General features: G+C 39.2%; 1 protein-coding gene across 9 annotated transcripts in view; it reads right to left on the reverse strand.

The window, feature by feature from the left end:
- The window catches only part of LOC140716827 (galactosylgalactosylxylosylprotein 3-beta-glucuronosyltransferase 1), a 218,603-nt gene that overhangs the window by 155,677 nt on the left and 35,872 nt on the right, over window positions 1-27,054 (reverse strand). For 5 of the 9 annotated variants that reach the window (XM_073029766.1, XM_073029765.1, XM_073029763.1 and 2 more), the window contains exon 2: window positions 21,342-21,417. The exons of 3 other annotated variants lie outside the window; for them this stretch is intronic. The gene's annotated coding sequence lies outside the window, so the exon portion shown is untranslated. Of the gene's footprint in view, window positions 1-20,891; window positions 21,046-21,341; window positions 21,418-27,054 lie in introns of those variants that run through there. One more of the 9 variants, XR_012096374.1, reaches the window with a different exon arrangement.

Raw genomic sequence — 27,054 nt, forward strand, 5'->3', positions numbered from 1 at the left:
CCACTGAGATACAGCAGCCTCATTTAACTCTAAGCACCGTGCACTATATGTACAGATTTTTTTGTAGCGATCTTTAGTTTTAATTTTCTTCACTCTTTTTGGTTTTAGCTATGTCAACATAAAGAAGGCTTTGGGAAGTGCAGAACAAATTTACTCTGATCAGGGATATGGAACAGTAGAACAGTTCTAGTCATTTAGAATGCAGACTACAAGTATCACCTAACAAATGACATAGGACATTGTGGAATCAGGATAGTTCAAAGCCAATTTCGTGATTTTCCTTTCCTTCCTTAGGTTAATGATCTTCTCCTGACTAATACTTGGGGCTACACAAGTCTAAAGCCTGATTGACTCTGTCTTTGTTCAGAATGTAGATGATAAACAGCATCAGCATTTGCTTAATTCCATTTCACCCCTGGAAAACATAAACTGAATATTACAGAAACACCATAAGCCAATGTGCTTAAAATGGAAGTTACGGTTTCAATATATTTTTAGAAACAACACAAAATATTAAAATTCTCATGCATACATTGAAGATCATCTGACTGTGATTGGAATGAGATAACTTCCAGTGTGTTTGACACAAGCTTGCTGAAATCTGCTTATATCATTACATTGCCAGTTTTTTCCCATATCAATTTACTCCTATTTCTTATCGATCACAATCATGATATAGTTCAGTTCAGCAATTCTGCTGTAACACCAGGGGACCAAGCTTTTAAGAATTACAAGTCTCTCTTTAACAGTAGCCATGAAACTATTGGATTGTTTTAAAAATTAATTGGCACACAAATGTCCTTCAGTGAAGGAGATCTCACCAATCTGACCCAAAGAGAGAGCCCGGAAAAGAAAGAACATGTTTGAATAATAAGTCTGAAGAATTTTGCTGAACAGGATCTGGGGCAATCACATCTAACAATGGAATACTTACATGGTGTTTATTCGACAGTGGATATAAAATTATCCTTTGTTCAAGATCTAATCTTATCCTTGTGAACACAACAATGGCAAAACAGCCAGTAATCAAGGACCACAGACAGTTCTCTCATTTGATTCAAGGACATGTCTGTCAAGGCAAGCAGTAAAGAATAGAATGTTTCCTGAGAGGATCGATGTTTTACCAGGCACCCAGAGGTCAGAGGAAGGTTAAAAAATATATTTCTTATGTGAAAACCATGTAGAGAAAAGAAAAGGCTGCACAGAGATCATACAGCCAATGTTTTGAATAAATAACATTTGTCAGAACCTGCAGTTATTAATACAAAGCATTAGCAAAAAGGGCCAGGTTAAGACACTCTTCTCAGTTACAACAGGCAGCATATAATAAATTACTTCCAAACAGACAATAAGCCTTGAAATATTACATTTCAGAAGTAGGATTACTTAAGTGGCATGAGTACTTAATCTGCCATAGAAACTCAAATATTCAACACGTGCTTTGGATAAAATACTTTTTGAGTGTTCACCATCAATCTACAGGCCATGACACTCAGGGACTTGGGCTATATTATTATAATTTTGTAACTGTATGTTTTCTGCTATCATAATTATATGTGCTATACGTGCTGTGTGCTGTGTGTGAGTGTCGGTTCTGTGTTTTGCACCTTGGCCCCAGAGGAACGCTGTTTCATTTGGTTGTAACCATGGGTATGGTTGAACGACAATTAAATTTGAACTTGAACTTGAATGAAAGACTGACAGAATTATTTTTTCAACAGTTTTTTTTTTCAGCACTTTTCTTATCAAACATGTGAAGAATTTTCTAAAGTGACACACAATTTGCACGGGAGAAAAAGTGTTGAATTATGACAAAGAATGTGGTGTCACCTAATTGAAACCTATCGAAGGGTGAAAGGCCTTGATGGAGTGGATGTGGAGAGGATGTTTCCAATGGTGGGAGAGTCTAGGGCCAGAGGACACAGCCTCAGAACAGAGGGGTGTCTATTTAGAATGGAGATGAGGAGGAATTTCTTTAGCCAGGAAGTAGTGAATCTGTGGGATTCTTTGCTGCAGGCAGCTGTGGAGGCCAAGGCTTCATGTATATTTAAGGCAGAAGTTGACAGTTTCTTGATTGGTCAGGGCATGAAAGGATACAGGGAGAAGGCAGGAGATTGGGGCTGAGAGGAAATTTGGATCATCCGTGATGAAATGGCAGAGCAGACTCGATGGGACAAATGGCCTAATTCTGCAACTCTATCTTATGGTCTCATGGTCTTTTCTACACTTCCCCTCCCCTTTTTCTCTGCTCCTCACTCTGGCCTTTTACCTCTTCTTGCATGCTTACCACTTCCCTTGGGTCCTCTCTTCCTTCGCTTTGGCCTATGGTCCACTCTCCTCTCCTATTAGATTCCTTCCTCTCCAGCCCTTGACCTTTCCTGTTCACCTGGCTTCACCTATCACTGTTCAGCTAACCTCCTTGACTTGTCCCCACCTTCTTATTCTGGTGCCTTTCCCCTTCCTTTTCAATCCTGAAGATGAGCCTTGGCCTGAAATGTTGACTTTTCCATTTCCATAGATGCTGCCTGACCTGCTGAGTTCTTCCAGCATTTTGTGTGTGTGGCCTTGGATTTTCAACATCTGCAGATTTCCTTGTGTTTATGGATTTCTTGCGGTTATTGATTTTCTACCCTTACTAGCATTACTTGGGCATCACTGGGGTTCAACCTACAAGCATAACTTTTTGGCAACCATGTAGTTATGTTAGTTTGCTTAATTGCTTAGTTGAGGAGGGGTCACTCTGCAGACACCAAGATACTTGAAATGGCCACTGTCTGCTGCTTGACCATGCCCAGAATTCAATAAGTGTGCTACTAAAAGTAGTGAGTTCTTTCTTCAGCATTTAACAGCAGAGATACTCAGTTAACGGACACAGTGCTGGTAAGTCTGAGAACAATTCATTTCTCAAGGCCTCAGCATGGCTATGACTGGCCTGCCAGGAGGTGTCAGAGACTTCAGTGAAGACAGACAAGCCAGTCCATGTAAATCAAAATCCCAGATAATTTCAGGAGACATCATATCCTCCCTGGACCCCTCAGATGAACAGCGTATTCAAAGTTCAAAGTAAATTTATTATCAAAGTATGTTTATGTCACCATGTACAAACCCATGAGATTCATTCTCTTGCAGGCATTTATAGGGAAATAAAGAAATACAATAGAATTAATGATAAACTATACATAAACAAAAGGCCTGGCAATCCACATCCGTATCTTGCCATGAAAACCCTATGGGCTCTATGGTCCAGGAGGTCACGAAGAGTCGGTCTCGACTAAACGACTGAACGTGCAATGTGAAAAAGAAGACAAATTGGCGCAAATACCAAAAAAGTACATAAATAATACTGAGAATATGAGTTGTAGTGTGCTTGAAAGTGAGTCCATAAGTTGTAAAATCAGTTCCGAGTTGAGGTGAGTGAAGTTATCCATGGGTTTTCAAGCTGTTGTCGCAGAGATTTGTGAAGTTCTGCAGAAAGACCTTGTGTTGTGATTGGCACGGACTGCCCTCTGTGTGGAGATAAGCTTCAGCTTCCTCAGCACAGGATCTACCCAGTATTAGTGCAGTAGCTCTCTGCAGTGCCTCTCAACCTGTTGCTCACCACAGCATTAGGAAAATTACCCAAGCACTGCATTCATGGAGGAAGATGTAATTGTTAGATTTCCTTATGCCATTCAAGTTACTGAGTGCATGCTAGTTCCCAGACCAATTGTATCAGAATCAAAATTAAGTTTATTATCACCGGCATGTGTCGTGAAATTTGTCATCTTAGTAGTGCAGTTTAATGCATTACATGATAATATAGAAAGAAAAAAATAAATAAGGAAATCAAATACAGTAAGTATAGGTATGCATAATAAATAGATTAAAATAGTGAAAAAACAGAAATAATATATATTAAAAAGAGTGAGGTAGTGTTTATGGGTTCAATATCTATTTAGGAATTGGATGGCAGAGAGGAAGAAGCTGTTCCTGATTCGCTGAGTGTGTGCCTTCAGGCTTCTGCACCTCCTTCCTGATCATAACAATGAGAAGAGGGTGTGCTCTGGGTGATCGGGGTCCGTAACAATGGATGTCACTTTTTTGAGACCCTGCTTCTTGAAGATCTCTTGGGTACTACAGACTAATTTTACAATTTTCTGCAGCTTCTTTCAGTCCTATGCAGTAGCCCCTCTGCCATACCAGAGAGTGATACACCCAGTCAGAATGCTCTCCATGGTACATTATAGAAGTTTTCGAGTGTTTTAGTTGACATACCAAATCTCTTCAAACTCCTAATGAAATATAGCCGATGTCTTGCCTTCTTTATAGCTGCATTGATATATTGAGACCAGGTTAGGTCCTCAGAGATCTTGACAACTCAGGAACTTAAAATCGCTCACTCTTTCCACTTCTGATCCCTCTATGAGGATTGGATCATGATCCCTCATCCTGCCCTTTCTGAAGTCCACAATCAACTCTTGGTCTTACCGAGTTGAGTGCAAGTTTGTTGCTGCGACACCATTAAACTAGCTGGTATATCTCGCTCCTGTATGCCCTCACATCTTCATCTGAGATTCTACCAACAATGGTTGTCCAATACCTCACCTCATTTCCTTGCAAACTCTTCTGTCCATCATCTCTTTCCTGGATCTCCTATCGCCCAACTACACTATGGGTAATTTATAATCCCAATGAGGCATGTCTATGGGGCATAGGAGGAAACTGGAGCACAAACCAGTTATTGACATGGAGAACGTGCAATCTACTCACAAGCACCACTGGAGATCAGAATCAAACTCAGGTCCCAGGAGTTATGAAGCAGTGAGACAACAGACTGTTCAACTATGCTTCTTTACTTTGAGCTCAATAAGGAGTAGGTGGCATCTTAGGCATTAGGATTTACCTGAGATGCTTCTTAGTTCATTGAGGTGCCTTCCTATGAGTGCTGACAGCCATCAACCACAGTGATATACATGTAAAAATTTCCAAATATAAACCAAAACACAAAGGATTCTGCAGAATGCAGAAATCCAGAGTAACACACACAAAATGCTGGAAGAACTCAGTAGGTCAGGCAGCATCTATGGAGAGCAAAGAGTCAATGTTTTGGGCCGAGACTCTTTATCAAGACCTGAAATGGATGGAAATAGTAATCCGAAACTTCCCTTAACAGGAATTACTACTGCTTTCTCTGTTTCCTGATGTTTGTGAATCCCTGATGGTTGATGTTCTGTTTTCAGTGAATGCACAGGGCACATTCACAGTCACGGGCAACACCCTGACAGCATTTCCAATAATACTATTGCCAAGTTCCATACCTGTCTAACTTAGTGGACCCTCAAATCACAGCTGCTGTATTTGATTAAAAATTAACTTTATTTATCACATGTACATCAAAAAATACAGTGAAATGCATTGTTGCGTCAAATCAAACTAGCAAGTATTGTGCTGAAGCAAGTGTCACCATGCTTCTGGTGCCAACATAGCATCCCTACAACTTACTAACACTGGAATATGGGAGAAACTGGAGCACCCAGAGGAAAGCTACACAGTCTTGAGGAGAATGTACAAACGCCTTACAGACAGTGGCGGGAATCGAACATCAGTCTCACAGCTGGCACTGTGAAGCATTGCACTAACTGCTACGCTAGACAACAATATCAAACAATTACCAACAACATTGTGGAAAATCCCAGTAGCTTTATCAAAATGAGATTCGAGTGGTGACGTCCATCAGGAGTGTTCCGCAGTTTTATAGCCTGGAGATCCCTATCTGCTGGGCATTGCACAACTCTACCAGGTAGCGACTGAGGAAGAGTAGAATGGAAGACAAGAAACACAAGGCAGAGCGTGAAGGAGAGACAGGAGCTGAACGATGAAGTTCCTGCTCAATGCCTGCAAACCTGAGGAGAGAGGCATTGACTACAGGGGCAATAGAAGATTCCCTCACTACTAAATCATAGTCTCCAATCTAGGCACATTGACCATCTCCATAATACAGTCCTTAACTTCTACATAGCTCACTCATAATCAACGAGAAATACTGGATGATACATAATAAGATTATGTCTCCATTCCTATGCACAGCCACCTACACTAGTAGTGGCATATCAATGAACAAATTCCTCATCTAATTATTCACTACAATAGTCTTTGATGGGATGCACCTCATCCTAATATTTCTTGTGAGGATGTGGAATGCATTTTTTGCTTTGCCTGAATGAGTTTGGATTCTCACAGCTAAAGGAGACACTGTGGGAACCAAATTTCCTGTCAGGGTCTTCCAACTAATTCATCTTGAAGGAAGGAGCTTTCTTATGACATGCATCTCAATTCATCAAATTTCTCTGCTTTCTGTTGTCAATGGCACCATATTTTGCAGGGGAAACAGTTGGATGCTAACCCAAAATACAAATACTATTTCACGAAAGAGATTGAAATTTCTAGACATTACTATTTAATTAGGTACTTTTCAGAGACAGAGGACAATTTACCGAACAAGCTTCACTGGAGCAGATTCATATTAGAGTCAGAGACTAATCCAGCATGGTAACAAGCATTGCAGCTCAACTCCTACATTCTGACTCTCTGGAGATATAAAATATCCCATGATTCTTTTTGGAACAAAAATAGGGAAATCACTTTAGTGCCATCACCCAATAATTACCTTTTATCTTGCAACATTAAAAACAAATTATCTGGTAAATATTAATAAAAGAGACCCGAAGGGCAACTTTTTCATGTAGAGGGTGAGAAGAAATATGCGTGGGAGTAGCTCCAAATGTTAGTTCCAAGTTAATTCCATTTGCCTATGTTTGGTCCCTCCGATCCACACATTTATCCAAATGCCTTTTGAATGATGTTATTGTACTTGCCTCAACCACTTTGTATGGCAGCTCATTCCATATACTGTAAGTAGGCTGTTGTGCAGTGTCATGCAATATTTTATACTTCCTGAGATGAAAGACTGGGCCTTAGTTTTACATCTAAACTTATGAACGTGCATGTAATTTCAATTCTGTTTAGGTGTAGCGTTTTGACCCGCATTGTTGACAATTCCTTCATGTCCCCACCAACAGATTCTACGCGACCTGCTAAGTCCCTCCAGAAGATTGTTTTGTTGCTCAGGATCCCAGCATCTGCACTCTCTTGTATCTCCAACAACACTGTAGCAGAGAGTCAGCCTGAATTATGTGCACAAATCGTTATGCAGGGAATTAAATATAAAACGAGACCATGAAGTGACCATGCATGCTGTGAGCTGAGCCATGCCTGACAAGCAGTAAATTGGGGACTTCCCTAATTTGAATCGTTCAGGGGCATTTATCTGAGCCATTTATTAAATCAATTCATTGAACACATGTGCAGTGGCTCATTTCAAAGAAAACAGAAAACTCAGGAGTTAAAATATTTGCAAAGCCTGTAGCCACCCCGAAGAACCCTCAATGGAAATAGAAGAAAGACGTGTTGATTTTTTTTAACGTTGATTTTCCCTCAGAATTGTGCAATGAAATTGAAGCTGCTCTCCTTGGGTAACAGGTTTCCCGACAGTTGGAAAAACAGACGCAATATTGTCTGCCTCACGCAAAATGATCCTGCAACCAAAAATGTATGTAACTGAGAAGACACAGGAGACCACAACACTTGGCCCTTAAAGGATCAGTTCGGTTAGTGTAAGCCTTCTCTCACAAATTACAGTGTGACAGGATGTTTTCCACGTTGCCACCTTGTACAGGCAACCTTATTTTTGGTGATCTTCTCAAACGAATAAAAATATTTTTTTAAAGGAGAGAAGATGCAAATAGCTCCAGAGGAACACTACTGCATTGTTGTGGAAAATGTGCTTGAGGCCCAAGTGTGTCATCAGACTGATGCCTCGTTTCGCAGAAAATTGACAGTCAATTAAATGTGGTTTAGAAAGCTGAGAATAGGTATGGCAAAGAACATTGTTGTAAACGGAGCTGAGGTACCTGAAATTAGACCAAAAGATGGGACAGCAAGACAGAAAAATTACTGAATCAAATACTGCTGTAGTTATCGATTAACATTGCATGAATCCTTTCGAGGAGTATACAGGAGCAAGGAAAGGAGATACCAGAAAGAACAACAATAAAGATGAAATTCATTCTCATTAGACTGAAGCAGAAAAGGTTACGTGAGATTTTCAAATATATAAAAATGTTTTGCAAAGGCAAATAGCAAAGGAATATTTGGAAAGATAGCAATTAAAACCTAAAGAAACCAGAAGCTAGAGGACATTTTTGAATGAAAATTTCTTAGAGCGCTGAATATTTTATTAATTTATTCCATACAGATATCGAAGCACTTATTGGAATATAATACAGAAAGAAATGAGGTAGCAATTAAAAAGAAAAAAATGTATAATATGAAATAGGATAATGGGGTGAATGAGTGTCACTGTTTGAACAGCTGCTGATGCCACATCTGGTGATGTTAAATGGTCTGTATTGTAAGTCTCATGATTTAATGACACTTAACCCTTTGAAATTCTTCGTTTCTCAGATTACTTTTCATCCTGCATCAAGCTTCCCACTCACATCCATAAGTATATAATAGACAGATTTTCTGACTGTAAATCTATTGAGGAACTTGAGAATAAAATATAGAGTATACATGTAAATTTGCAGATAATTCATATTTTAAAAACTGTGTTCTGAGAAAGACAATTAAACAAGTACTTAGTAGTCATATACTGTATATCATCTAAGTAATGCACGGACAGCTTGGGATAATTTGCAGAGAGCACCTTGGTCTCAAGGGAAGCTTACTTAACACCAATGGCATTGGGACACCATACCCACTCAGTCTCTGATTTTTCAATATAATGGTAAGGCCTCCATTACTGAAGTGGATTTTGAAAATGACTCATTATATTTCAAGAGCTAAAACTGTCAGGGAGTCCAGGGAGTTTGTCGCAAATATTATTTTGGCATAATCCTTGATTATTTCCATTTTTCAAGTTACAATTCAGTTTTGTTGCCAGCAAGAGACTATCAGATTAAAGTCAATAAACAATTAAAGTGTTATTAAGATTAGATGCTTCCTTTTAAACTTCTGATTAAAATTTGAGTGACATATTAGGAAGACTTCTGGGAATATCAGTGAAGAATAGAACAGAGATAATTGTCCAGAAACTAATATGACCTCCTCATGCAGACCCTGCAGCCTAGAGTGACATGCTTTGTAATAGCTTCAGTTACCATGAAAAATAGGATAGGAAGGGTTAGTTTTCATCTGTTCTTGTCAATTGAAAGCTTTGTAAGTGGTTCACCATGTTTTTAATCCTGTTTCTTGTGACTCTGTTTCTTCAGCACGTATTTATGCAGTTTACGTAGAAATATAAATTTTGACCTAGAAATTATTTACATTCTGAATAACTATTTTGGAATTGCTGCAAAATATCAAATTGTTATAATGCAAAGCCAAAATTGCAACCAACAATAAATATGGAAATCCTTTTGGGATTCCTCTGTACATTAACATTCTCCTGTAGCCTTCAAAGTGGGCTTTGAAGGCTTAAAACATAGTGTTTGTGCAAAGGTGGAGGAAATACACCAGTTATTAATTTAAAGATTTGTATAATATATCACTGAGCTTGTGTAATGGAATTGGATTAAAACACATAGTACAGTGAGAAAATAATAACCAGTGTAAATAAGAAGTAAAACCGAGTTAACTGATCAGTTCTCAGTCATGTGGTCCCTGCCATTTTGTTTACTGCTGATGGTAAATTAATTAATTAATTAATTTGTTTATTTATTGAGAGCCAGCGCAGAATGGGCCGCTCCAGCCCTTCGAGCCGTGCCATGCCGTCCAGCAAGCCCCTGATTTAACGCCAGCCTTATCACTGTACAATTTACAATGATTCACCAGCTGGCGCATCTTTGAATTGTGGGAGGAAATCTGAGCACCTGGAGGAAATCCACACATTCATGGGAGAAAACGTACAAACTTCTTACAGACAGCGGCGGCAATTGAACCCGAGTCATTGATGTCCCAATGCCACTGGTGTTATATAAGCTTCCCTTGAGACCAAGGTGCTCTCTGCAAATTATCTCAAGCTGTCCCTTTATTATTTAGATGTTACACTGTTGTGCACCTTTTGCACTTCCTTAATTATCTTTCTCAGAAACTTTTTAAAATCATGAATCCTGTGTGATTTCAGAATTTAGGCAAGGCAATGAAGAGATCCTGTTCTCAAAATAATATGATTGGTCTCTGTACTAAATTTACAAGTTTCTCCCTAGCCGGCTCAAAAATCAGACTGTCATTGTGACTAGATTTCAGTTCCAGTCAATGGAGAGAGAAAACAAAACAAAGTAAATCAAAGCAACCAGAGAAAAATGGGAAGCTGAAAGTCTGCGAGAAGAAAAAAGTAAAGGAGTGAGAAATATACACTGTGGGGTTGGGAATGATCTGAGAAAGGATTTCACCTAATCTGGGGGGTTTATTTTCTTGGCTTGTTCTCAGGACACAAGAAAGTGTATAGCAGCGGATTGGGCTTAAAGAAAGAGATATGGTTTCCCCTCAAGAGGCGACTAAAGTGATACTAAGATCGAGTTAAAGCCGTTAACTGTTATTAAAAAATGCTGTTGGGATTAGTGTTCACTATTGATCTGTTGCCTTTCCTTGTGATCCAGGCAGTAAATTGGTGTTACCTCCTGATTGCTGGGACTGGTGTCTTTACTTCATTCTCATACCTTTGCTGCCACAAGAAAGCGGCATCTATCATCAAGGACCTCCACCATCCAAGCCATGCTCACTTTTTGCTGCTGTCTTCGGGAAAGAGGTTTGGAAACCGTAGGTTCCACATCGCCAGGTTCAGGAACAGTTATCACCCTTCAACCATCAGGCAACTGAACCAGCATGGATAACATCACTCACTCCAACACTGAATCGATTCCACAACCTCCGGACTCACTTTCAAGGATTCTACAACTCATGTTCTCAGCGTTATTTATTTGTACATTATTATTATCATTTGTTCCTTTTGTATATGCACAGGTTGTCTTCTTTGACAGGTTCCTTAAGGCTGTTGTAGCTGGGGTGGTAATGGGGGTAATCTCCCACTACCTGTTAAATGCTCCCAATGGCAGGCATCTCAATAGCCTCTAACAACCAAGTCCAGCTCCTGGTTATCACATGTGGCTCAGCTACTAAGTCCGGCAAAACCATTTCTACTGACAGGAGACAGGGCAAAAATGGGCTACTGGTGCCTTAAAACTAGTTGCTTTGGGCAGATGAGACTCATCAGTTGTGGTTGCCGGTTCATTGAGGAGAAGGAAATCTCTGATCTCAAACCTTGGCCATCCTGTGGCTATACCAACTCATTGGGAAGGCTTAGGAAGTAAACTCCAAGGAAAAATCCGGAGCTGGAGTCCGTAATTGAGTTGAACATTGAGTGCAACACTGACTGGCAACTCCTGCGATGCTGCTGGTGTCAAACTGCATCTGTCTCTGCCCTTCCATTGGATTCGTCAGCTGCATGGAGAGGGGTAGCCTATTGAATAGGCAACAACTTGCTTTTCATATTGTAGTGCCTTGGCTTGCGTATCACATAAACAGCTAGGATGCAATATCCATGGTCAACCCTGAAGCCTCATTGGTTGTTTGTATATAGTTTTTCATTGATTCTATTGTATAAGACCATAAGACTGTAAGACATCGCAGCAGAATTAGGCCTATTCTTTGTTCTATTGTGAATGCTTGCAAGAAAATAAATCTCTGTAGTACATGGTGACATAGAAGTGATAATAACTTTATTTTGAACTTTGAACTATTGCAAATCTTTTATTATAACCCAAGATTGCACACAGCATCAGCTATTCAACCATAATAGCCACATGGGTGTATGTTTTGGGAACTGCAACTGGCATGGGAGATTTTAATCCACATGTTGATTGAACAAGCCAAACTGCCAAGGGCATTGTTCATAAATCTTTTCTTCTAGGACAAGACTGTGCATAATATTGGATCATTAATATTATTGGGGAGGAAGGTGCAGGAGCCTGAAAACTCACACCAAACATTTTAGAAGCCGCTTCTTCCCCTCCACCATCAGATTCCTGAACAGTCCATGAACACTACCTCACTGTTCTTTTTTATTAAGTCTCAGTTATTAACTTTCGGTCGTGAGACTCTTGAACCAGACTTCACTCACCCCAACACTGAACTGTTCCCACAATCCATGGACTCACGTTCAAGGACTCTTCAGCTTATGTTCTCAATATTTATTGCCTACTTACAGTGCTTTGAAAATGTATTCAGCCCCTAACCCTTTGTTCACATAAATGAGTATTACCACCAGGGATTTTGATCAATTTAACTGAGAATTTTGATGTGTGAATCATATGCTCCTTTTTCATGGTAGGCCCAAAATACAGGGAAAATTGTAAAGCATGAAACACTAAAAACTCAAAAACTGAAATGTCAACAGTTCAAAAGCATTCACCCCCTTTGCTCAATACTTAATTGAACCATCTCTCACAGCTATTACAGCTTGTAGTTTTTTTAGATAAGTCTCCATGATGGAACAAGGTTTGCTCATTCCTCCTTGCAAAATTGTTCAAGCTGTGCCAGGTTAGTTGGGGAATGGTGGTGGACAGTAACTGATGCACCATCAGTAACTCACTCTGAGTTGTAAGAAGCGAGGTATCGGCTTTTATTGACTGGAAGAATGAACAACACTACATCCTGGAGAATGAGGCCGGGCTCAGGCCTCAATCGCCTTTATACAGGGGTCTGTGGGAGGAGCCACAGGAGCAGTCCAGACAGGTATATGTAGTTCACCACACTAACCTTGAGGTCTTGGCAGAGATGTACCAGAGATGTTCAATTGGGTTAAGGTTAAGGTCTGACTGGGCTACTCAAGGACATCTATTTTTTTCATTTGAAGTCACTCCATGGTTGGTCTGGCAGTGCTCTTTGGGTCGTTGTCCTGCTGCTAGGCAAACTCCCTCCCCAGTTTAAGCTTTCAGGCAGGGCTAGCAGGTTTTTAACCAGGATCTCTCTGTATTTAGCAGCATTCATCTTCCCATCAATCCTGACCAGATTTCCAGTCCCTGCATCCACACAGCATGATGATACCTCCACCATACTTTACAGTAGCGATGGTGTTACCTGGCTGATGCATAGTATTAGATTTACGCCACATGCACTGCTTAGTGTTGAGGCTAAAAAGCTCCACTTTAGTCTCATCTGATCACAAGACATTCTTCCACATCTGCACAGTGACACTTTGTAAAGTCTTAATGGAAAAGCATATGGTTCTTTTTTTTAGGCCAGGACTTCTTCCTTGACACTCTTCCATAAATACTCCTTTTGTGCAAGGCCTTTGAGATAGTGGAGCCATGAACTTCATCTCCAGTTGCAGCCACTGACTTCTGCAGCTCACTCAGAGTGACTGTTGGCATCACAGTCGCCTCTCTTACAAATGCCATTTTTCTCTGGCGACTAAGTTTAGAGGGGCAACCCGACCTAGGCAGTATGGCTCTGGTGTAATATGTTTTCCACTTTTTCATGATGGACTGCACTGAGCTCCAAGTTCAGTACCTTTGAGCTGATCTCGTACTCTTCCCCAGATTCGTGTTTCTCTTTTAACATTTCCCTGACTTGCCTTGAATGCTCTTTTGTCTTCATTTTGGTTTGGTCTGTTAAAAATCTACCATACTGTTGAACATTACAGAGAGAAGCGGTACTTATTCATGAATTTATTGAAAACATCAATTTTCTACATCATCAAATTGATTCAGTTGTTAATATTGTACTAAAGGATGTTAGCATAGTAATTAAAAATGGGATGAATACTTTTTCAGCCTCACAATTTTGGTTTTTAACTTTTAGTAAATCTGGAATTTTTCTTTTGGTTTAACATGATGCACAATGTTTTATAAATTAGCTCAAAAACCCTAATTCAATATACAGTACTTTAAATTTAGAAAATGAGACAATAAAATGTGAAAATAGTTGTAGGGGCTGAATGCTTTTTCAAGACATTGTATTTACTATTATTAACATTGTGCTTTTTTTTCTTTTTGTATTAGTACAGTTTTTGTATTTTGAATATTGGTTGTTTGTATTGTTGTTTGCAGTTTTTCAATTGTATTTCTTTGTACTTACCGTGGATGCCTGCAAGAAAATGAATCTCACAGTAGTACATGGTGAGATATATGTACTTTGATAATAAATTTACTTTGAACTTTAAACTTTGAAGAGATGAACTATGGGAAATTGTTGGTCCATAACACTCAACAGGAATTGATCCCTTTTATAAATAAGGGATTCCAATACACCATGCACCGATTCCTTCTCTCTACCACCCTCTAACATATGCACAGTATTGTTCTCTGAAACATTGGCTGCATATGTATTATCCAGTAATAGTTCCTCTTCAACTTTGCGGTCGCCTTCTTCCTTTGCTGATTGGAAAGATTCGATGTCCAAGATATCTGATATTAAAAATGGGAAAGAGTTGTATTCTGATCTGTGGAGAGGTGAATGTGCATACTTAGATCTTGAGTCAGCTGGCAGAGATGTGGCACAAAAGATACTATGAAAACACTTACAATTCATTGCAATGGCCCTTCTAATGATGGCTGTCACCCAGGAGGAACTGCATTTGAGTTTCTTGAGCTACTTCCTCTTGACTTGCAGGAAAATAGATTATTATTAACCACAAGGATTGTATTGATAATGACGCAAATGCTCTAAATTGCCTTATGAACAGTAAAGTAGATTAGATAGCTGCACAAAAGTAATAGGCTCATGCCTTATTGTATGGGTCTATCATCAGAGTGAGAAGTTTTCCCAATGGATTGGTTAATGTTCTTCAGGCAACTAACTGCATCAAAATCAGATTGCCTAGTCCTTTATCTAGTTGTTGTTTGTGGAAATGAAGAAATTAACTACAACGTATGTCTACATGAGCACTTCATGTCACTTCATTATACAGAACTGTTATGAGATGGGAGGCCTGTTGCAGTAAAGATTGAATGAGGATCCCGCTAGGTTCACTTGGTTGTGCTATATCTCAGTTGCAGTTGGTGCTGCTGTCTCACAGCTCTCGGGATCTTGACTTCATTCTGACCTTAGGTCCTGTTTGTACAGTGTTTGCAGGTACTCGCTGTGATGGCTGAGGTTTCCTCCTCGATCCCAAAGGCATGCAGGTAGGCTAATTGACTACCCTTTATGTAGGAGGAATCAGCGGAGAGTAGACTGACATGTGAGAAAGAATAATTAGCAACAGTACAAGGAAAGAAGCATCTGGCAGAAAACCCAGTGGGTCATATGGCCTCCATCTGTGCTGTTATAAGTATGAAAATAATATTGTTTTGGAAATTCTCAATTTAAATTTCCTCAAATGCTTTTACTTTATAGGACTTAGAGTAAGGCAGCATCAATTTTCTCCATTAATATCAATAAAACGAACTCCCATATTGCAGTGGTAGAATAGAAAGTTTATTCATTAACAAATGCAAGGGAACTGGTCTGAGTTGTGTGATGGTGGGCATAATCACCTCCCAGCTTTTCATTTCATCACCTCTCCCCACCCACCCATCTCCCCACCTCTCCTGGTTACCCCCCATCACCTGCCAGTTTGTGTCCCTTCCCCACCCCTACCTTCTTATTCTGGCATCTGCTCTCTTCTTATCCAGTCCTCGGCCTGAAATGTCAACATTTTGTTTCATTCCAAAGGTGCCGCCTGATTTGCTGAGTTCTTCCAGCAACTTGTGTGCATAGTGCTAGAGAACCACCATAAAATTCTTCAAATTGCATTGAGGAGGAGGAGCTTAGGAGAAATAATGGTGCCTAACGGTGATTCCTTTGCTTGCATCTTTGGAAACAGCTCTATTTCTATCTTTAATATCTCTATTTTCCCTTTCAGAGTACTTTTGAAGACCCTGACCTGGAGTTACACGCTGACTTTGGTTCTTTGCAGGAATGGGACCCGCTTTTGGGGTTTCACGACTGGCCGTTATTCGACATGCCCAGGATGCGGCCTAAGAGTTTTGCTCGCCTTCAGGGGTCTGAGATCTTGTGGCTCTGGAGGCCGGCAGACTGAAGGTTGGTGTCTCTGCAGGAATCCAGTGTGTCGTGGGAGTACACGGAAGATCGAAAGCAGCGAGCTAGCTGCTGGCTGTGTACCCAGAGACCCGAGTTCTTTGGGCACAGGGCTTGGAAAAAGCGATGCTTTGGACTTTTAACATCGTAAATCAGTGAATTGTTTGTTATATCTCCCCTCTCGCTGTGAAATGGAGACATCTCTTTTCCCCTTATTAGGGAGAGAGAGAGAGTCTGTGGTATGCCAGATTTCTGGGTGAATGAGTAGTCTTTGGGGTACTGCAAGTCTGTGTTTTATTGATGCTTTGCTGCACACTTGAGTCATCGGTGGTGGTGCCAATGCTTCTTTTTGCTGGCGGGGGAGGGGGGATTGTTGCTCTGCTGCTTAAATGTGGGAGGGGCTTTGGGGTTCTTCATTTAACTGTCATTCATTCTTTGGGACACTCCTCTGTTTTCGTGGATGGTTGCGAAGAAAAAGTATTTCAGGATGTACAAATGTATATTGTATACCCTTCTTTGACATTAAGTGTACCTTTGAAACCTCTGAAAATAATTTTACAAGGTCTTTACATTAACTTCAGAAGAGAGCTATTCAACACCTCAGCCGAAAAGTGATGCCTCTAATGGTGCTGCATTTCCTCAGTATTACAGTGACAGATCAAATTTAGAACATGATAAACAAATTCCCAGAAAGGAGTTAAACTTCTGCATTGTGCCTTCGCAGCCCATGGTCACTGACCTATTATCAGCATCAGGTTTCATATCACTGGCATATGTTGGGAAATTTGTTGTGATGTGGCAGCAGTACATTGCAATATATAGTAATAAAGCTGTGAATTACAGAATGTTGTCAAAAAGTTAAATTAAATAAGTAGTTCAAAATGAGAAGAAAAGAAGCAGAGAGTTAGTGCTCATGGAATCAATGTCCATTCAGAAATCTGATGGGAGAGGGGAAGAAGCTATTCCTGAATCATTGAGTGTGTGCCTTCAGGCTCCTGTACCTCCTCCCTGATGGTAGCAATGAGAAGAGGGCATGTTCTTAATGATGGCTGATGCCTTTTTGAGGCATCACTTCTTGAAGATGTCCTGGATGCTTGTGAGGCGAGTGCCCATGATTTAATTGACTGAGTTTACAACTTTCTGCAGCTTATTTCAGTCCTCTGCAGTGCCATCCCCATACCAGGCAATGACGCAGCCAGTTAGAATGCTCTTCACAGTACATCTGTAGAAATTTGCAAGTGTCTTTGGTGACATACCAAATCTCCTCAAACTCTTTATGAAATATAGCCGCTGTTGTGTGGCTATATTTCATCATAGTGATCAATGGACAGAAAAACAAAAGTGAAAATGCACTTCCAGCAAACCTCTATGTCGAGTTCCATTGGGCAGTAATGTACAGAGAGCAATAATGTCTGTCTGTAAGGATTGAACCCAGTGATTGATATAACAATATAATCGCAATGCAGGTATTGCTTTAGGATCATGTGAATGGACAACTGGAACTATATTTTTGAGTAATACTGCATTCCAAATTAAAATGGAAAACTCTAATTTGTGCCACATTTAGGATGTTCAGCATGAAAAGGTGATTGACAGTAGTATCTGTTATATCTCATTATATCTTTGTTTTTTTATCATTAGCTCATTGGCTGATAATTTCAGATTGCATAAAGTCAAGTGCTACACAGGTCAGACAACATGCTGGCAATAACCTCAAAAATAGGACTTTATTTCCATTCATCTTTCCAGTTCATCAATGTCCCTTTGTTAGCTGCCCTGCTCCTGTCCCCCAACTCCACCCCTAATTTGGTAATAGAAGACTGAAGATTTGGAACAGGAGCAACTGAGGAAATTAGAGTAATGTCGAATAGGACAGGCTTAGCGGGTATGATACGATGGCCAGCAATAGAGACTGGTCCTTGGAGGGTGAAACGAAAGCCAGAGTCAGTTTTGCATTTTAGTGAAGGCTGAAATGCCTCTTTATGAGATGAACAATGCTCTGCTTTTGGTATCCAGTTCAATGAGTTTTACCAAGCAGAAGAAACTCTGCATAACTAGAGTGATTCACACCAGTGTAGATTATATCTAATATTGTCTCAGTAAAAGGACAAGACCCAGCATTTATTTTAATTGCTAAATTATTATAGTTCCCTTGCTTCATAATATAATATTAGGTTTTACACAGAACACAGAATACAGTACAGGCTCTTCGCCACATGATGTTATGCCAACCTTTATAAACCTACACCACAATCAATCTAACTCTTCCCTGCTATGCAGTTCATAGCCCTCTGCCTTCCCTGCATCCATGTGCATATCCTGGAATTTTGCATCTACGGTTCCGGTCTTCTACTCCACCTCTGGACTTAGTTCACAGGTAACTTACTGAACTGAGAAGTCACATGCAAGTTGTATCTGTGTCCCCAGTATTATGTCAATGAAAACTGGCACATCTAGCATGGTCTAATTAAATTAAAGGCACCTAGCAAAACCCACTTGGTGATGGAGATGTTGTCTGTATTGAGATTAGTATTCTCACTGACTCAATATTATCTAACCAATTATTTATTGACAAATAAAAGGATAAGTGGTTTCTTTTTATCTGATTGTGCAGTTTCAATTAAATTAAGTCTATTAAGTGCTAGGTCAATTTATTTTTTACAGTTTCGAATCAATAGTTTTTAATTGTTTTTTTTTACTGTTTATAAATGTATCCAATAAACAGAAATATTTTGACAGCATGAGCCACCGGGAGACTATCACAATTCTGTGAGGACATGGTCTTAGTCCCAAACTTCAGAAATTACATTTCCCTCTCCCCTTACAATTGGTCAGTTTTATTTTAGGCATGAATTTGCCTTGATTATTTACTGACAATTTTTACTAAATGATCGTCAATTTTATGTGTGTACTTTTTTGACCATTAGGCACTAGTTAATTATACAAAATCATAATTTCAAGCATGATTCTTATGTAAACAAAAATACCGCAGAAAATTTTAGAGTGATAATAGCAAAAAGAAGCAATTCAGCCCTTCAAATACTTCCTCGCTTTTGCAATACCAATGCTGCAAATTCCACAGCTCAGCTTCTTGGGATGTAGACAGTGCTAATGATGCCAGCATTTATTAACAATCCCTAACTGCCCTACACAAAGTGCATCTCTAACTATACTTGAGCTGCTGTAATCGTTTCGGTGAGGAAGCTCAAACTATGCAGTTGGGTACGGGGCTGCAGGACTTCCAATAGCAACAATGTAGAAATGTGATATTGGCAGTCCTGCATTCATGCTTCTTTCATGTATTGATCCAGTTTCGATACACGTTCATCTTCTGCAGACTAAACAGCATTAAGTGAACCCCTCAGCTTTCACCATTTATAAGAGGGAAGAACAGAAAGGAAGAAAGAAATATTACTTTTATTTATCACATGTACATTGAGACATACAGTATAATGTGTCAGCTGCATTAAATCAGATCAGTGAGGATTGTGCTGGGTAGCCCACAAGCCCAATATAGCATGCCCACAACTCATTTACTCAAACTGTACACTTTTGGAAAGTGGGAGGAAACTGGAGCACCCAGAGGAAACCCATACGATCACAAGGAGAACATACAAATTGGAAGAATTGAACCCCAGACTTACAGTTGGCACTGTAAAGTGCTACACTAACCATGTCACTACTGTGCTATTTTCTCTTCCAAAGGATGGATTTGTATTGAAATGAAGCCTGTGCCATAGGGAGTATATGCAGACAATTTATTTAAATATTGTCTTGTGAATGCAATGTGCTTAAGTTACCTCATATTAATATGGCTCTCTGTGAAAAGTTAATGTGTGCCTCTGTTTCTAGTTAATGTGAGTTGAACACTCATATTTCACATCAAGCACTAATAATTCATGGTGTGGGTTTTGCTGACACTTTCAGAATATTGCAGCTCTGCGGTTTCCGATGTTCTGTTATTTACATGTTGAAGATACTAGATTTCTGAGATTGTGAATAATTTTGCTTTACAACTGTGAAATAATAAGCACTATAGTGTAACAGCCAGTTGGACTGTTTAATCAGATAACCAACTGACAAATGAATAACTCAGCTCAATAATCCACTTTGGACTTCTTGAAACCCAAATCCACAGCTGTAAAATGATAATGGGAAAGTTTGGAATATATATCTTAATGTGAGTTAGCTAAAAGGAGACTTTGCTAACCACCAAGCTTGAGTAGAATTTTTGGCATCATAATATCAAAGAATAAAGTTTGGACTGATGCCAAAGTGTTCTGGTGAACAAATTTCTCTCAAAGCCCCATTAGGAGCTAACGGCTTATGCCTATTTCAACACCATTTTCTTGTCTTTGATTCACACCTCTTGATATACTTAACACACAAAAATATATCAACGTGACTTTTGAAAACTCTGCTTAATTAAGTCGCCTCAAATTTTTTGGGGCATAAGTTCCAGATTTCCTGTATGCTTTCTATGAAAGAAGTATTTCTTGCATTTGCTATTGAATAACCTTGCTCTCATTGTAAGATTGTCACAATGTTCTTTATTCGTTCATTTGAGGAACTGATTTTTCTATATAAGTCTTAATTCATTTTTGAATGTTTTCAATATCTTCATCAGAACACCACCCCTGCTCCACTGAACCTCCAGAATACTCCACATGCAAGAGTTCTAGGCCAAGCTAAGGAGGTACAGGACGCTTAGGTCCTACACCACCAGATTCACAAACAGTTATTACTCTTCAACCATCAGGTTCTTGAACTGACATGGATAATTTCACTCACCTCAACTCTGAACTGATTCCACTAACTATAGACTCACTTTCAAGGACTCTACAACTCAAATTCTTAGATTTATTTATTCATTTATTTATTATTCTATTTGTACAATTTGTCTTCTTTTGCACATTGGTTGTTTGTCAGTCTCTGTGTGTAGTTTTTCATTGACTCTATTGTACTTCTTTGTTCTACTTTGAATGCCTGCAAGAAAATAAATCTCAGGGCAGTATATGCTGACACATATGTACTTTGATAATAAATTTACTTTGGATTTTGCTAAGTCAAGCTTGCAGAAGCAACACAAAATTGGACAATAAACTCAGCACTATTTGTAGGACCTTACTGTGTGATACATAGCAGCTATGACTGGGTATATTAAAGCCTTCTTGTAGACAAAATCAATCATTATGGGATAGATTTTACAACATAGAACCACTGGCTCACATCTTCTGGGAATGTATTTTGGGTACTTAGACCATAATCTAATGAACACTGACCTTCAATACTTGTTCCTTTGCATCAACGGCACTAATTTATAAACTCCACCTCTATATTTCAGGTTCTCTGTGGTGCCTGTAGAAAATGTGATAAAGCCATACAGATATAAGTCCTTAATGTCTTCAATAAGAATGATGCTCAAGATAAAATTAATATCAGTAAGTCATTCTCAATTCCCCACTAATTCTGCAGAACATACCGTGCATTAGCTGAGACTAATTTATTTGATTTTCACTCTCTTTTATTTTAGTCAGACTCCAATATTAAGACAGATGCCAGAAGCCAGGGCTGTCCATGCAGCTGATGTATGACAAGGCCTGTCCTCAAGGATTAATGATTGTAATAAGATCAAGACAGATTTATTGAATGATATCGGCAGTAAGTTACAAGAGGTAACACAGCCATTGCTTGTTGCAATTTAATCCCTGGATTATGGAACAAACACAAAAAGCCCAAGCACTCTTATAAAGTATCTCAGAGCTGTTGATTAAATGATGACCCTGTTACTCATATCAAACATGCATCTGTCTACATGTGGAATCCTCCTGTGACATTATTCAGCACAAGATTCTCAGTGTCTTCAGTCACTGTCACTTTTGCTCCATTTTATTTCTTTTCATGTCACTGGCACAATGGTTCCTATTGTGTGTAACTCTGGGTGGTTATGTGTGAAAAATAAGATTATCATTCATTAAGACTTTTGCATTATAAACAATCTAACTCATGGAATGAAATAATATGTTTTAAAACAGTTTTCTCTCTATACAGTATATGGTCTATTTTTAAGCATTGCTTTGTGGTTGCAGTAGGATAAATTAAATGCAAATACAGCATTGAAATAACAGTTGTTGTTGTTGTTTCTCTCTGCACTTTGTGCCACATCGAGTGGCAGACTTCAGCATTTGTCTGTGTTTTATGAGGCCATGATGCTCAATCTATCACGGATGGAAAGCAGTCGGATTCGAACTCAGGACCCCTTGTCTCAAAGTCCAGTGCAGATGCCACTACACCACTGGCTGGCATAACAAAGAGCTGTACAGCACAGAAGCAAGTTCCTTTGCCCACTATGCCCATGCCTGCCTTTGTGGCCAGCTGCACTAATCCCATTTACCTGCATTTGCCTTCTAATCCTTACCCGTGTAAGAGCCTGTCTAAATGTCTCTTAAACATAGTGATTGCATCTGATTCCACCAGCACTTAGTTCCAGATATCAGCCACTCTGCAAAAACAAAATTGTCCACTTAAATCTCCTTTAAAACTTGTACCACACACACCTTAAACCCATGTCCTCTTAATTTTGATAACCCAGCCATGAGAAAAAAAAAACCTCTATGGTCAATCTGTGCCTCTCATAATTTTATATACATCTATCAGGTCATCCATCAGCCTTCCATGTTCCAGACAAAACAAGTTCAGCCTATCGATCCAATCTCTCCTCATAATTGAGCTCCTCCAATCCAGGCAACATCCTAGTGAATTCCTCTGCAATCTCTCCAGCACAGCTACAATCTTCCTATAGTGTGGCAAAGAGAACTGCGCACAATATTCCAAATGTGATCTAACCAGTGTTCTGTAAATTTGCATAATGTGATTCAACTTATATATTTTATATATAAGTAAGGTGATGAATCAGCATGTAGGAGGGAGATTGAAAATCTGGCTGAGTGGTACCAGAACAACAACCTCTCACTCAATGTCAGCAAGATCTGATTATTGACTTCAGGAGGAGGAAGGAAACTAGAGGTCCATGAGCCAGTCCACATCAGAGAATCAGAGGCAGAGAGACTCAGCAACTTTAAATTCATCAGTATTATAATTTTGGAAGACCTGTCCTCGGCCCAGTATGTAAGTGCAATTATAAAGAAAGCACAGCAGCGATTCGATTTCCTTAGGAGTTTGTGACGATTCAGCATGACATCTAAAACTTTGATAAACTTCTATAGATGTGTAGTAGAGAGTAGTAAAGACTGCATCACAACCTGATGTGGAAACACCAATGCCCTTGAACAGAAAATCATCCAAAAAGTAGTGGATACAGCCTAGTCTATCACAAGTAAAGCCCTCCCCATGATTAAGCACATCTACATGTAGCGTTGTCGCAAGAAAGCAGCATCCATCATCAGGGACCCCCACCACCCAGGAAATGCTCTCTTCTCACTGCTGTCATCAGGAAGAAGATACAGGAGCCTTAGGACTCACACCACCAGGTTCAAGAACAATTATTACTCCTCGACCATCAGGCTTTTGCTCCAAAGGGGATAACTTCACTTGTGCTATCATTGAAATGTTCCCACAACCTATGAACTCACTTTGAAAGATTCTTATCTTATGTTCTCAATATTTATAGCTTATTTACTTATTTACTTATCTTTCTTTTTGTATTTGCACATTTTGTTGGCTTTTGTGCACTAGTTAAATGCTCAAGTTGTACGGTCTTATATTGATTCTATTATGATAATTATTCTATTATGGATTTATTGAGTATGCCTGCGAAAATGAATCTCAAGGTTGTATATGGTGACATATATGTACTTTGATAATAAATTTTCTTTGAAATTTGAAGTATGCCCTGACCTATGAAGAGAAGCAGACCAGATGTCTTCTTCACTACGCTATCTACATTTCTGTCACTCTCAGTGAACTTTGGACTAAAGCACAAAGTTCACCTCTTCTTCAACATTCCTGAGTGCCCTAAAATTTATTGTATACAGTATCTCACACCCTTATTTGCCTTCCCAAATTACAATACCTTGCACTGCTGGGATTAAATTCCATCTGTCAATATCTACACAACTTCCCATTTGATCTATGGTATATCCTTTTGCTGCTTTGACAACATTCTCTGCTATCCAAAATGCCACCAACTTTCGTGACATCAATAAACTTACTAATCATGCCTCCTGTATTCACATCCTAGTCATTAATTTACATCTCAAACAACTATGGTGCTATACCAATAATCCCTGTGCTTCACCACTGGTCACAGACTTTGACCCATCAAATCATCTGTCTACCACCACTCTCTGCTTCTTATCACACACCCAGTTTGCAATCAACCAGCTCTCCATGGATTTCATATTTCAGGGACCCATTTTGCCCTCCTAATTTCTTTCTGAAGTTCTCTCCTGCAAACTCTACATTCCCCAAGGTACAGACAGAAATCAATCAAAGTAGTAACTTGTTAAATTGGAATTAATGGATGTCATTTTTTCACCACATTTTTAGAAATATTTAATAGGCCTTTCAACATTATCATATTTATTAAATTATCTTAGTGTTTAGTGATTACAGCAGATAAAAATTGAGAATAATGGGTATCTCAATACTCTATTATGTTTTTTTTAGTTTTGGCTTTGTGCTGCTCAGGATTGAAGCAATCATCATAATTGGTTGTGACATTCCAAGCCACTGGGACTTCTTTACGATCTTGAAAGACTTTTTCACTGGTAGATTGCCTGCAACAAAATATGTAAAATCAGATCGTATTTACATCAGACCCAATAGTTCCCAAAGAACTGGAATATTTCTTAATTAAATCTCCATGACCTCCGGTTGTTTTCTCTTTGCCTTTTGCTATTCTGCTTCTATTCCACTGATATCTCCGCAGGCCACACCAAAACATTTTATGTCTAGCTTAGTTCTGAAACATTGTCTTTTCATGCCCTAAGCAGATGCCTACGTTGCTTTAAAAGGTGGTTTTTAGTATTTCCGGCTAATGTGACAGAAATTGCCAAAAATTGACAGTGATGTGACTCGAGAAAATAGAAGTATTACTCCACCCAGACCATGCGTGTTGGGTGTATAATATTTTGGCATGATTCCTTTTATGTTTAACCAGCAAATGCCTCAAATCTACAGAAAAAAACATTCTTGGGATATAGATAATTCAAGGAACATTATTATGTTTGGAAATTTAGAGATAAAAATTTAGAACACCACAGGTATGCATTGTTCATATTTATTCATGAAATACCTAATGTGAAAGAGAGGTTTTCATAACTTCTGTTTGTTTGCCTCAAAATACAGGATTAAGTAAGTTGAAAGTTGACGAAGTTCACAACGAGAGATCCAGAGTATCAAAATTAGAATTTTTTTTAAAAAGCACAGGTGCTGAAAATCTAAAATAAAAATAGGAAATGTTGAGTCCTGATGAAGTGTCTTCAACCTGAAATGTTAATACTGTTTTTCTTCCCATAGATACACCCTGACTCCCTGAATATTTTCAGTATTTTCTGTCTTCATTATGGAATCAAACTATCATTGTAAGGCAGGAAATGTCTAAATAAGAGTGGCAGGAAAATCGATATAGGATAAAATATTTGCTGATATAATAGGGACAGTTAAGAGATTCTTGCATAGGTACATACAGTAGATATATGAAAAATGGAAGGCTATGGATTGTGTAGAAGGAAAAGGTTAGATTGATCGTTGTTTCTAAAGGCTGGCATAACATTGTGGGCCAAAGAGCCTATACCGTTCTGTACTGTTCTACGTATGTTCTATGTAAAATTAATATACTATTAAAAAGCATGAGAAGTATAATAATTTTGTAATTAAAATAACTGTTAGGTCTTGTCTTTTTATCAAGTCAATATTAATGCAGTAATGATAGGGTTTCCACACTCAGAGGAGCAGACAGGAGATTCTGCGGACGTGAAAGAGACATCTTTGCCTCCCAGGTGCTAGGGTCAAAGATGTCTCAGATCAGGTCCACAGCATTCTAAAGGGAGATGGTGAGCAGCCAGAAGTCATGCTACATATTGGTATCAACAACATAGGGAGGAGGTCCTGAATAGAGAAAAAGGGAAGTTGGTAGAAAGCTGAAAAACGAGACCTCCAGGGTAGTAATCTCTGGATTGGTGCCTGTGCCGTGTGCCAGTGAGGGTAAGAATAGGATGATTTGGCAGATGAATGTGTGGTTGAGAAATTGGTGCAGAGGGTAGGGTTTCAGATTTTTGGATCAATGAGATCTCTTTTGGGCGAGGCTTGACCTGTAGAAAAAGGACAGGTTACACCTGAATCCAAGGGGTCAAATATTCTTGTGGGCAGGTTTTCTAGAGCTGTTGGGGATGGTTTAAATTAATTTGGCAGGGGGATGGGAACTGGAGTGATAGGGCTGAGGATGGGGCATTTGGTAAACAAGTAGATGCAGTGTGTATTGAGACTGATGAGGACAGACAGATGATAGGACAACATTGCAGTCAGTAGGATGAGTTGAAGTGTAACGGGGGAAAAATTGAATGTTGAAAACAGGCCTGAAAGCGTTACATCTGAATAAGGTAGATAATCGTGTAATGAAGTTAGAGATTGGCATCACTGAGTCATGGCTAAAAGAAGATCATAGTTGGGAACTTAACATCCCAAGGATATATATTGTATTGAAAGGACAGACAGTAGGCTGAGGGTGTGGAATGGCTCGGTAGATAAAAAAACAAAATCAAATCTTTAGAAAGCGGTGACATAGGATCAGAAAATGTAGAATCTAAGAAGAGTTAAGGAACTGCCAGGGTAAAAAGACCCTAATGGCAGTTTTATACAGGCCTCCGAGCAACAGCCAGGATGTGGAATACAAATTATAACAGGAGATAGAAACTGCATGTATTAAGGACCATGTTGCAATTGTGATGGGGTATTTCAATACGGAGGCAGATTGGGAAAATCAGGTTGGTGCTGGATCCCAAGAGAAAGAATATATAGAATGATGGTTCTTAC

This window comes from Hemitrygon akajei, chromosome 26 (genome assembly GCF_048418815.1).
Source record: "Hemitrygon akajei chromosome 26, sHemAka1.3, whole genome shotgun sequence".
NCBI lineage: Eukaryota > Metazoa > Chordata > Chondrichthyes > Myliobatiformes > Dasyatidae > Hemitrygon > Hemitrygon akajei.